We start from the raw sequence: 11,063 nt of genomic DNA, 5'->3' as shown, positions 1-11,063 counted from the left end.
CTGATTTAAGGAAACACTTCCGCCCAGCAGGAGGCTCCAGATGTAAATCTGTCCATAACCGCTGTCTATCCGAATGATTTTAGTTTTTCTTACCACACCGTGGACGGAGCACGCGAGTAAACAAATGCGTCACGTGCACACCGTGCGATGACACAGAAACTCATTCAAAACAGATATCAGAAACCTAACACCCCCTCACACACACACACACACGCCTATTGTACGGTAGTCCGAACTCCCCGGTGGCGCCATTTGAGAAAACTTTTAGTCAGTCACACTCCGAGAGGGGGAGGTGTGTGTGTGTGTGTGTGTGTGTGTGTGTGTGTGTGTGTTGTGTGTGTGTGTTTGTGTGTGTGCGCGCCCCTCTTGTACTCTTCCTTTCTTCAAACATAAAACCCTAATAATAGGAAAGTAGAGTAGAGGCTGAGCTGCAGTTCCACACCCACTGGGACATAACGTGTGTGTGTGTGTGTGTGTGTGTGCGTGCGTGCGTGCACGCGGACCAAAAAAAAAACGCAATCGAACACCACCACCATACACACACGCACGCACGTGCGTGCACAATAATGCAACGCAAACACCGAGTCGAAAAAGAAAACGTGTGTGTAATTACAAATACACATCCGCGCGAGCTCGAAGTGAACATTCTAGACCGTGCGCGAGCTCCGCCACCGAAACAGCACGGAATGACCAACCTGTGTGTGTTTCGATCCTCTGTATGTCCCTTTATAAAGCGCGAGCGCTAAGTAGGCATGTCCTCCGCCTGTGAAAGACCGCACTGCGCCTCCAGGTTTCACTCCCGCGCGCTCATCCTCGGGACTCTCCGCTGCGCGAGCGCCGAAAACTTACACTCTGTATCCCGATGTGCGCGCGAGCTGCTGGCGTACCGCACTTTGAGCGTGAGAGTGTGTGTGTGTATGCGCGGGCACGAGTGCGAGTCAGGATCCTCCGCTGCGCTGTGAGGGGTGTGAAGGCACCACGTGACCCGCTAACCCGACCCATTTCCTTTAAGCGCGATCAGAGCCAATCAGAGCGCGAGTCTGTTAGCGGGACAAGCCCGGTGTGTGAGAGCGAGGAAAAATAAAGGTCACTAATTCTCTGTCCCTCTGTGAGTGTCTGTCTCAGTCCTTCCATCCCTGTGGGTGTCTCTCTGTCCCTCTGTGAGTGTCTCTCTGTCCCTCTGTGAGTGTCTCTCTATGTCCCTCCATCCCCGTGTAGGTGTCTGTCTCTGTCCCTCCGTGCCTGTGTGGGTGTCTGTCTCTGTCCCTCCGTGCCTGTGTGGGTGTCTCTCTCTGTCCCTCCGTCACTGTGTGGGGGTCTCTCTCTGTCCCCCTGTGAGTGTCTGTCTCCGTCCCTCCATCCCCGTGTAGGTGTCTCTCTCTGTCCCTCCGTCACTGTGGGGGGGGGGTCTCTCTCTGTCCCCCTGTGAGTGTCTGTCTCCGTCCCTCCATCCCCGTGTAGGTGTCTCTCTCTGTCCCTCCGTCACTGTGTGGGGGTCTCTCTCTGTCCCTCTGTGAGTGTCTTTCTCTGTCCCTTCATCCCTGTGTGGGTGTCTCTCTCTGTCCCTCCGTCACTGTGTGGGGGTCTCTCTCTGTCCCTTCGTCACTGTGTGGGGGTCTCTTTCTGTCCCTCTGTGGGTGTCTGTCCCTCAGTCCCTGTAGGTGTCTCTCTTTGTCCCTGTGTGGGTGTTTGTCTATGTCCCTCTCTGTCCCTACATCCCTGTGTGGGTGTCTTTCTTTCTTTCTTTCTTTCTTTCTTTCTTTCTCTCTCTCTCTCTCTCTCTCTCTCTCTCTCTCTCTCTCTCTCACACACACACACACACACACACCCACCCCAGCTGGACAGTATCTGGACTATGATTGGTCAGAAGAGGTTGGTGCAGATCCCACAGTAACACTCCTGCTTCAGCATTTTAAGTACGGAGTCTCCAGTGTCTGAGAGAGAGAGAGAGAGAGAGAGAGAGAGAGAGAGAGAGAGAGAGAGAGAAAGAGAGAGAGAGAGAGAGAGAGAAAGAGAGAGAGAGAGAGAGAGAGAGAGAGAGAGGGAGAGAGAGAGAGAGAGAGAGAGAGAGAGAGAGAGAGAGAGAGAGAGAGAGAGAGAGAGAGAGAGAGAGAGAGAGAGAGAGAGAGAGAGAGAGAGAGAGGGGAGAGAGAGAGAGAGAGAGAGAGAGAGAGAGAGAGAGAGAGAGAGAGAGAGAGAGAGAGAGAGAGAGAGAGAGAGAGAGAGAGAGAGAGGAGAGTTAATTCTAACTATAAACTGATAAAAGTATTAGGTGTAATTGAGTAATGTGAGGGTGAGGAAATCTGCCACAGTAAGGAAATATTTTCATCACAAGATTAACAATTAATCCAAATGTTACTTCTTTATAATCCAGAGAGACAGACAGAGAGAGACAGACAGATAAATAGATGTAAAAAAGAATGAGTCAGAGACTAGACAAAGAGATAGAGTAGACAATTAGACCTATAGATACTGACAGGCAGATAGAGAGAGAGAGAAAGAGAAAGAGAGAGAGATAGACTATAGATAGATAGATAGATAGATAGATAGATAGATAGAGAGGGGGAGAGAGAGAGTGAGAGAGAAAGAGAGATAGACTATAGATAGATAGATATACAGAGAGAGAGAGAGAGAGAGAGAGAGAGAGAGAGAGAGAGAGAGAGAGAGACAGACAGACAGTGTACACACATGTATATGAAGGACTGGGTGTGTCAGCTAGAAAAGTGGGACACATTCTCTCTCTCTCTCCCAATTCATTGTTTATCTCTGTCTCTCTGTGTTTGTTTCTCTCTCTGTCTCGTGAGCAGTGCTGCTGTAGGACACTGAACTCGTCCCTGCTGGTGTGCAGGTTCCAATTTCTCCTCGAAACACATACTGCTCCACTCCAGGTGCTTCTGCGGCGTGGAACCCGTCTGAACTGCTCTCAAATAAAAGCTAATGTTTAACACGGAATGAACAGCACTTCCTCAATCTGAACACACACACACACACACACACACACACACACACACACACACACTCACAATAAGCTCGAGTTGTATTTCTCTGCCCAACACAATTCAACTTTTTGTTGAACTGCCTTTTCATTTACAGTCCTAAGCCCCGCCCACACTTGGTTACTGTTGCTATGCTGTTAGTACAGCGAGACGTCGCCTAATAGATACAATGAGGAAAAAGGAACAATGAACTAATTTCTAATTATTGAATAATAAATATTTTAAACACAATATTCACTCTCTATAATGAGGAATATGAAATAACATGGTATATATATATATATATATATATATATATATATATATATATATATATATATATATATATATATACACACACACATACATACACACTTTTTGTTGTTGCTGTTGAAGCAGCTACAACAGTGACACCGAGTTTAAAGCCCACATGAGGAATCGCAGCAGTGAAGCTGCTGACAGGCGGCACGGTGGTTTTTGTGGTCGTGGTTTTGTCGGAAACTCGTGTTGATGCTGAAGCCAAACCAAAAAAAACCAAAAAAAACGTTTAACTGCGACGGGTCCTGATTCAGAACTGCTGCGCACGCGCACACACACACACACACACACACACACACACACACTAAACTCTGTGTCATATCAATCATAGCATTCAGGATTCACACAGAACTCGCTGCCTGTCAATTAAAGGTGCGGTGTGCAACCTGTAAAAGCGTTTCAGGGCCGGAAACAATGACATCATCTCAAAACAGCTTTGTAAACCGGGAGTATTTAATATCGTCTTTTGATTGGGATTTATTTGATTTCTTCGGGAAAGTTTTCGATTAGAAGATTTTCTGGCCCTGAAATGCAGCACGTTTGATTGCTGCAATACGTTAAAAGTTCTCTGAGGTGAAATAAGTAGAAATGTGTTTTGTCATCATTTAAGTGTCAACATTTTTTTTTAAATTAGATTTTTTTTTTTATATTATTGCCAAATAAACACTTTTTGTAAATGCTAAATAATAATAACAATAATATTATTAAATTATATTATTACAAGACAATTTTAAATAATTATAATATGAAATAATAATAATAAATAAATAGACATAAATAAGTAATAATTAGATAAATATTATAAGCAATAAAATATTATATAAAAATACAAATTAATAAAAAAAGACTACAAAACAAATATAACATAATATAATATAATATAATATAATACAGTAATTCCCCGCTTTACCGCGGTTCGAATCTGGCGCCCCCGGTTTATCGCGGACTTGCATTTGCCTCATACTAATTACTAATTACACGAGAGACCAAGAACTTATAAGGAATTGTTTTATTTATGGAGTTTCATTTTGAAATAATGAAACTAATTAAAAAAATATAATTAATGATTTAATCAAGTAAAATGTAAATACAGTACAGTACTGTATACATAAAATAGCATTTTTTTAGCGGGTGATTTTGGAACGTAACCCCCCGTGATAAACGGATATACTGATATTACTGTATACACTGCATTATCTGGATAAAGCTACTTTGAGACAATGTCCATTGTTAAAAGCTCTATACAAATTAAAATTAATTGAAATAAATGCAAAACTATTTATTTCCTAATTATTGTAAATTTATCTTCTTTCTTTTATTCTTTATTTCTTCTCAAATCTTTTTTTTTTGTTAAGTCCTGAAGTTGTAATTGCTAAACAAAAGTCTACACTCGTTTTTGTTTTTTTAACGAAAAAACAAACAAACTACCATTTAAAGTGTTCTGCCTGATATTTGTGTGAATCTCGAAAAAGCTTTGGATTTCTTTCCACCACAATGTGAATCTTGAATAACGCACAGCTGAAACCATTTTTTTTGGTCCATTAATAATAAAAAAGGAAAAAAGAAAAAAAAGAAAGGGTGGCTAGTCACCCACAAGCTAGCTCTCTTTTGCTAATTCTAATATCTTCCAGAACAACTTTATTCTGAATTTGTCCTCGTTAACAATCAGTTCACCCGGTCACGTTGGAAAGGATGAGATTTCCTCTTGGTTGGGTCATGCTTCCTGTCCGGAGTGGGAAAAAAACGCCAGTGCAAAGCCGAGAAACTTGGAAATGTCAAGTCCAGTTTATCAACACGCTCAAGGACAAAGCGTTTTTTCCACACAAAACATCCCCAAAAGCTGTTTCTGCGCTTGTTGAACACACCTCTGTTACCTGGATGCTCAGGTATTAATCCTTATAAACCCTGTACGCTTTTTCCCTTCCAAACACACATTACAAAGTCCAAATACGATTTGTTTAACGACTTCAGTGCAGTTCCCCCCCCCACGAGACCCGGACCTACAGCTCATCAGTGTGTCGTAAAAAAACAAAACAAAACAAAACGGCGTATGTCTCTTGACCTTGAGGCCCTGAGTTCGCGTTTGAGAGCCTGTTCCTGTTTGCCGCACGAGTGAGGTGAATTAGAAGCCATTAAACTTCGACCCCTGGTCTCCTGTTGCAGGTGGTTTGAAGGCGGAGTCTTTGTTTGCATGTTGTCGTCTGTATGAGGCGAGGAAAACCATACTGAGTACTGACTTCTACTCCATAGGAGCACTCCATGTGCACTAGGACCCTATTGTGTGTGTGAGGGAATGACTTGCAGTAAAGGGAAACACATGTGCAGGTGTTTGGGTCCGTTTCCTCGGAAACCGAGCGATAACGCCGCCACAGTGCGCTTTGAAGACGGGTCACTGTGAGTGTATTTGTTTGTGAGAAAGCAGTGCTACGGTATTACAACGTGCACGCTTCCTGTGTTTACTCGTTTTCGCCCAGAAAACAAGGGTTCAAACGTTGTGGGGGTTAAATGTTGCTACGAGGCTCACGTCAAAAACACAGAGTTAACAAACAAACAAAATTTCAAATCTGCACGCTGTTGGTTTTCCTCCCTCCCGTGCCCCCTTCACTGTAATCTCAGGCATGTCTCGAGTTTCACCCGCTTTCAAAGGTCACAGCTTGGCACAGCTCCGGTGATTTGTTAACTCTGCGCTGTTCAAGAGGTTCAACTGACTAACGATTGTTTAATGGCTTCCGTACGATTTCAATCGGTCTGTTGTTCTGCGATTGACGGCCGCCAGCTGCTTATTTCTCCGCTGCGGTCTCGCTTGCAGTGTTTTATTTGTTTAATCCAGCTGGCCTCTTCGGGATTTTTCTTATATTTTGTTTATTAAAGATTTTGAGCCAGAAGACACCGTCAGAGAAACAGGAAATGGCTCCACATGTGCCATATCAAATACAGTCTGCAGGATAGAGTGGATTGCAACATGCTCAGGCCCACACACACACACACAAAACACAAATAAGTATAAAAAGTTTTCCTACACACAACTAGTATCTGGTAATTGCTATTTATTATAGCAATAATTTTAGATGCTGAATAAAAACACTTTTTAATATAGCGGTAAAACACAATAGCAACCCATTGTAACATGCAAAAATATGCTTGTATACTACATGCTTGTAGCAAAAACGGATATAAAAAGAATAAATCTAAGCTATTTTTAAAAAGCAGTACATACTTAGTACCCCAGATGGAAAAAAATTAAGTATTGGGGCACCTGACTTCTAGATTCTAGCCATCAGTGGTTCCTCCTCTTTGGACTAGAAGACCCAAACCTGTTCCAGCATGATAACACCCCCGTGCACAAAGCCAGCTCCATGAACATATGCTATACATGGGTTAGAGTGGAAGCTCTCCCGCTATAAAGCTCTGATGTCAACCCTTTGAGAAAGAATCTCGCTCAAATCTCCACAAATGCTGCAAAATCTAGTGGATCATCTTCCCAGAAGGGTGGAGGTTCAGCAAACGAGGACTAAATGTTTAATGAAATGTTTAAAAAAGTACAGATCAATCTAATGCTCAGGGGTCTAGAAATGGTTTTTGTTATACCGAAGGAGTAATAATTTTAAATGCTCAGCGTCAAAGTGTACTTGTGTACTTAAAACAATAGGATAAAGTAGAATTTGATTTTCATGCTAACTAATAGAATTTGTTTAATATCCTAAAAGCATAAGAATAAGAACAGAAGGAATTGTTACACTTTCCAACAAAAAACATCATTTTACAACCAAAGAAAAGTAGTAACAATCGAACAGGAGGAATAATTTCATTTGATCTTTTTATTGAATACTAATAGTAGATGTGCTAGGAATTGTACTAAGCTACAATATTGTACTATTGTAAGTTGTACTAAGAATTTGAATAGTATTTCATCCTGAAAGTTGAAAGGGTAGTACGACATAATAATAATAATCAGCACGCAAGTATTAATTTTCAAGTAATTATTTAAGTAGTACTAAGTATTCTACTTGAAAGTAGAATTGTAAAATTGCTAGGTAGAAGCATTCAATTTCCAAGCGTTGAATATCAATAATGTAATGGTTGTGAAGTAGTAGTAATATTCTTTGAGGTACTGAACACAAAAAAGTGTTGTGCTAAGTAGCAGAAATAAATTTCGTAGTACTGGATATTAATAGTACAATTATAGTGCTAAATAATAGTAATAATTTTAATAGTACCGAATATTTAAAACAAAGTATGGTAGTACTGAATAATAAGTAGATTGGTAGAAGATATAATTTCATTAGAACTTAGAAAGCTGAATGGGTAGTACTTCATAGTAATAACTATTTTAGTCATTCTTAATACTGAAAGTAGAATGGTTGTGCCATTGTGTAATAATTTTGGTAGTACTGAACATTGAAATTTGAATAAAAGTGCTAAATTGTAGTAATAATTTTTGTAGTTCTGAAGTAGAACAAGACTCCAGTGGCAGAATGAGTTACTAGTCATAAGAGTCACTAATGCAAATCCTACATGCCGGCATTCACATGAATAAACAAGTGTCTGAAGCCTTGGCTTTTCGCAGTCAAAGTGTAAAGGCTCTGCACACAGGAAGTGACCTCTGGAGTTCTTTCTGACTTCCTGCCGTGCTCTGATTCACTGCGTCTTTCTCTCGCACAGTTTCAGACTTTCACTCGCAGTCCCCCGCTCGCTCCCTCTCACACATACACTCTCTTATCCCCTTTTGCTCGTCTTTCTTTCCAGGCGGCTCGGAAACATCCGGAACCCTGCAGATGAGAGTCAAGGGTCTTATCGAGTCCGAGAGATTAGAGCCTGGCGATGGTGTGAGAGGAATGGAGAGAATGGAGACGAAAGGGCGACGTGAGAACAAAAAGTGAACAGAGCAGAACTTTTCTAAAGGATGTGGAGATGCAGGGCCATATGCCAAGGTTGTCTCCAGTGGACAACCACCCACACACACACACACACACACACACACAAAGTGTAAGCTCTGAAAACAAGCCAGAGATACAGATCAGTTATAGTCATTTACCACGAGAAATACCAGAGTTTGAGATTTCTATGCATTTCTACATTTTAAACCATTTCAGAAAAATATTCAGCAGTTTCAATTTGAATAAACTTCATTAACTCGATTGATTGTTTTAAATCTGTATTATTACATATTCCATTATTTGATGCATTCAAAATATTTATCTTTAGTAATATTTCTTTTTTTATCACATAAAAATAGTATTTTTATAGATTTATTTATTCATTTAATCTTTGCATGAGTTCTTGACCAAGTTAACAGTTAGTCAATGGCTTAAAAATAATAATAAAAAAAAAATTATTAAAAGTAATCAAATGTGTCTTTTCTGAAAAAATTAATATTTAAATTCGAATTACTTAAGAATTAAGGATTATTATATTTTTCCTCAGTATAACAGTTTATAGTCTATGGGTGAGTCAACTGTGGCTTTTGCAGCACAATTGCCCTTTCTCTCTCTCTCACACACACACACACACACACACACACACACACACACACACACACACACACCTCCCAGCTGTTTCCTTCCACACCCATGTGGATTGAGGGTGCAGTGAAGTGTACAGAATGAGGGAGTTATTAATAAAGTGGACGCCGCTCAGGAAGAGACTCGGTTTCCACACACAAACAAACTGATGATGCAACATCCTTCGTAGTAATTTTTTTTTTGTTGCAGGAAAGAAAGCTTGTATTACTGAACAATGCCAAAACGTTCCAGGAATAACGGACAAAAGTGGTTTGCTTTGTGTGTCTCTAGGTGTGTGTGTGGCTCAAGCACTGAATAAACACTGATGAGCTTAGCCACATGCATGTAAAACACTAGAACTCTAATTTACATTTATTTTTAGCACTTTACATTGGACATAGACTATGTAGACAAAGGTATCGGGGACACACCTATTAATTTATGAAATTCCGGTGTTTCATTCAAGCCCATTGTCACAGGTGCATAAATTCAAGCACTTTGCCATGCAGTCTGTGTTCGGAAAAGAGTCATACTGAGGAGCCGAATGTGTTCGAACATGGTCCTGCGAATCACCCTGACGGGTAGTCTGATGGGGGAGTCAGGGTTTGGTGGATGCCGAGAAGACATTACCTGCCCGACTGCATTGTGCCAACTGTAAAGCTTGGTGGGGGCTGAATAATGGTATGAGGCTGTTTTACAGGGGTTGGGCTTGGCCCTTAGGGGGAATCATAATGCTTCAGCATACTTTTTTGGACAATGCTACTCTTCCAACTTTGTGGGAACAATTTTGGGATGACCCTTTTTGTATTCCAGCATGGTTATGTCTTAATGAAGTTAAGTTTTTTAGTTCAAAAGAACTTGACTGCCCCACATAGATCCTTAATCTCAACCCCATGAAACACCTTTGGGATAAACGGGAACAGAGATTGCAAGCCAGGACTTCCAACATCAGTGCCAGGCCTTACAAATGCCCTACTTAAGGAATGGGCAAAGATTTACCACAGAAACACTCCAATATTTTGTGGAAAGTCTTTCCAGTAGACTTTGTGTATAGGTATATATAAGAGAGTATGATTTGGATTCTAAAGCTCATGGACAGAAAAGTGTCGAATATGGTAAACATATTCAAGCAGTTTTGTGTTCCGAAGGTTGCAACCATGTCAAATCCCCCCCGCAAAAAAAAAAAAAGAAAACCACATGGAAACTAGACAAGGGGGTGACCTGGAATCAGGACGAGGCCCAGCTTCGGAAAATCCCAGAATATCTCTTTAATAAAAGAAAGAGATAAAAGAAAGAGACAAGGCCTTGAAGCGTTTTCAGTTTCTCCTTAATTAGCCTGTCGTTTTGCAGTGCATTGTGGGCAAAAGAGACAGGCAAAAGATCAAACACACACGGAAAGAAAAGAAATGAGAAAACAGTTCCAGAGGGAAGAGGTGATGTGTTTCTCAGCTGTGTAACAGATATTCCACTATGGGCTGTGCACGTTCCACCCTGCTCACCCCGACCCACATGCCCACACACATGCCCAATGATATCATCTTTCACCCGATGTGAATCTTTAAAGGTTTGCTCGAAAAAAGTTATGATGCACAATAAAAGATAGAATAGATGTAACCTGAAGCGTCCCACTGCAACGACAAAACAAGATACGGTAAATTTGGGGATTTTCCAAAATTTTCTCCCAGTTCCCTACTCACTAGCTAACGACAACCAACAACGAGAAATAGTCAAGGTTAGTACGGTTTTCCTCTAGGACACCTGAAACCAGCCACTGTGTATTTCCATAGTCATGGGGCACTTAAAGGAATGCATTAACCGCCCCATGGATGCATGACGTAACTTTGACTGACAGACAAGTCTGCCTTTAGAGTCTTGAGACTAACATCTATTCCACCTAGAGATCAGAACCAATCAGGCTCTCGTAGACTCCCCGTAGACTCCCCCCCTGTAGACTCCCCCCCTGTAGACTCCCCCCCTGTAGACTACGTTGTGAGTTTGGTTCCTGACAGTACCGCAGCTATCAGTGGTCACAAAGAGAGAGTGCTTTCCTTTTGCGCAACTATGGAATCCGAGTAAGTTTATTTCCCCTAAGAGCGAGGGAGTATTGAAAGATGACAGGGTGGGTGTGAGAGAATGATGAGAAGACTTTGGGATTTTTAAAAGTATATATAGTACCAACCAGTGTGCCAGAACAAATTTCTTGAATGTATGTTTACATGCATGGTATGGGATCTTGTTGCTTATTTATCCTCTGTCTGCTTTCCATCCT

General features: G+C 41.4%; 1 protein-coding gene across 3 annotated transcripts in view; it reads right to left on the bottom strand.

Annotated features, from left to right (window-relative positions):
* The window catches only part of add3a (adducin 3 (gamma) a), a 60,358-nt gene that overhangs the window by 20,418 nt on the left and 28,877 nt on the right, over nt 1–11,063 (bottom strand). The window contains exon 1 of one of the 3 annotated variants that reach the window (XM_046840198.1): nt 1,833–1,934. The exons of 1 other annotated variant lie outside the window; for it this stretch is intronic. The gene's annotated coding sequence lies outside the window, so the exon portion shown is untranslated. Of the gene's footprint in view, nt 1–695; nt 948–1,832; nt 1,935–11,063 lie in introns of those variants that run through there. One more of the 3 variants, XM_046840194.1, reaches the window with a different exon arrangement.

Source organism: Silurus meridionalis, chromosome 26, assembly GCF_014805685.1.
Source record: "Silurus meridionalis isolate SWU-2019-XX chromosome 26, ASM1480568v1, whole genome shotgun sequence".
Lineage (NCBI taxonomy): Eukaryota > Metazoa > Chordata > Actinopteri > Siluriformes > Siluridae > Silurus > Silurus meridionalis.
The sequence above is the reverse complement of the archived record's forward strand: the minus strand, read 5'-3'. Positions and strand labels throughout refer to the sequence as shown.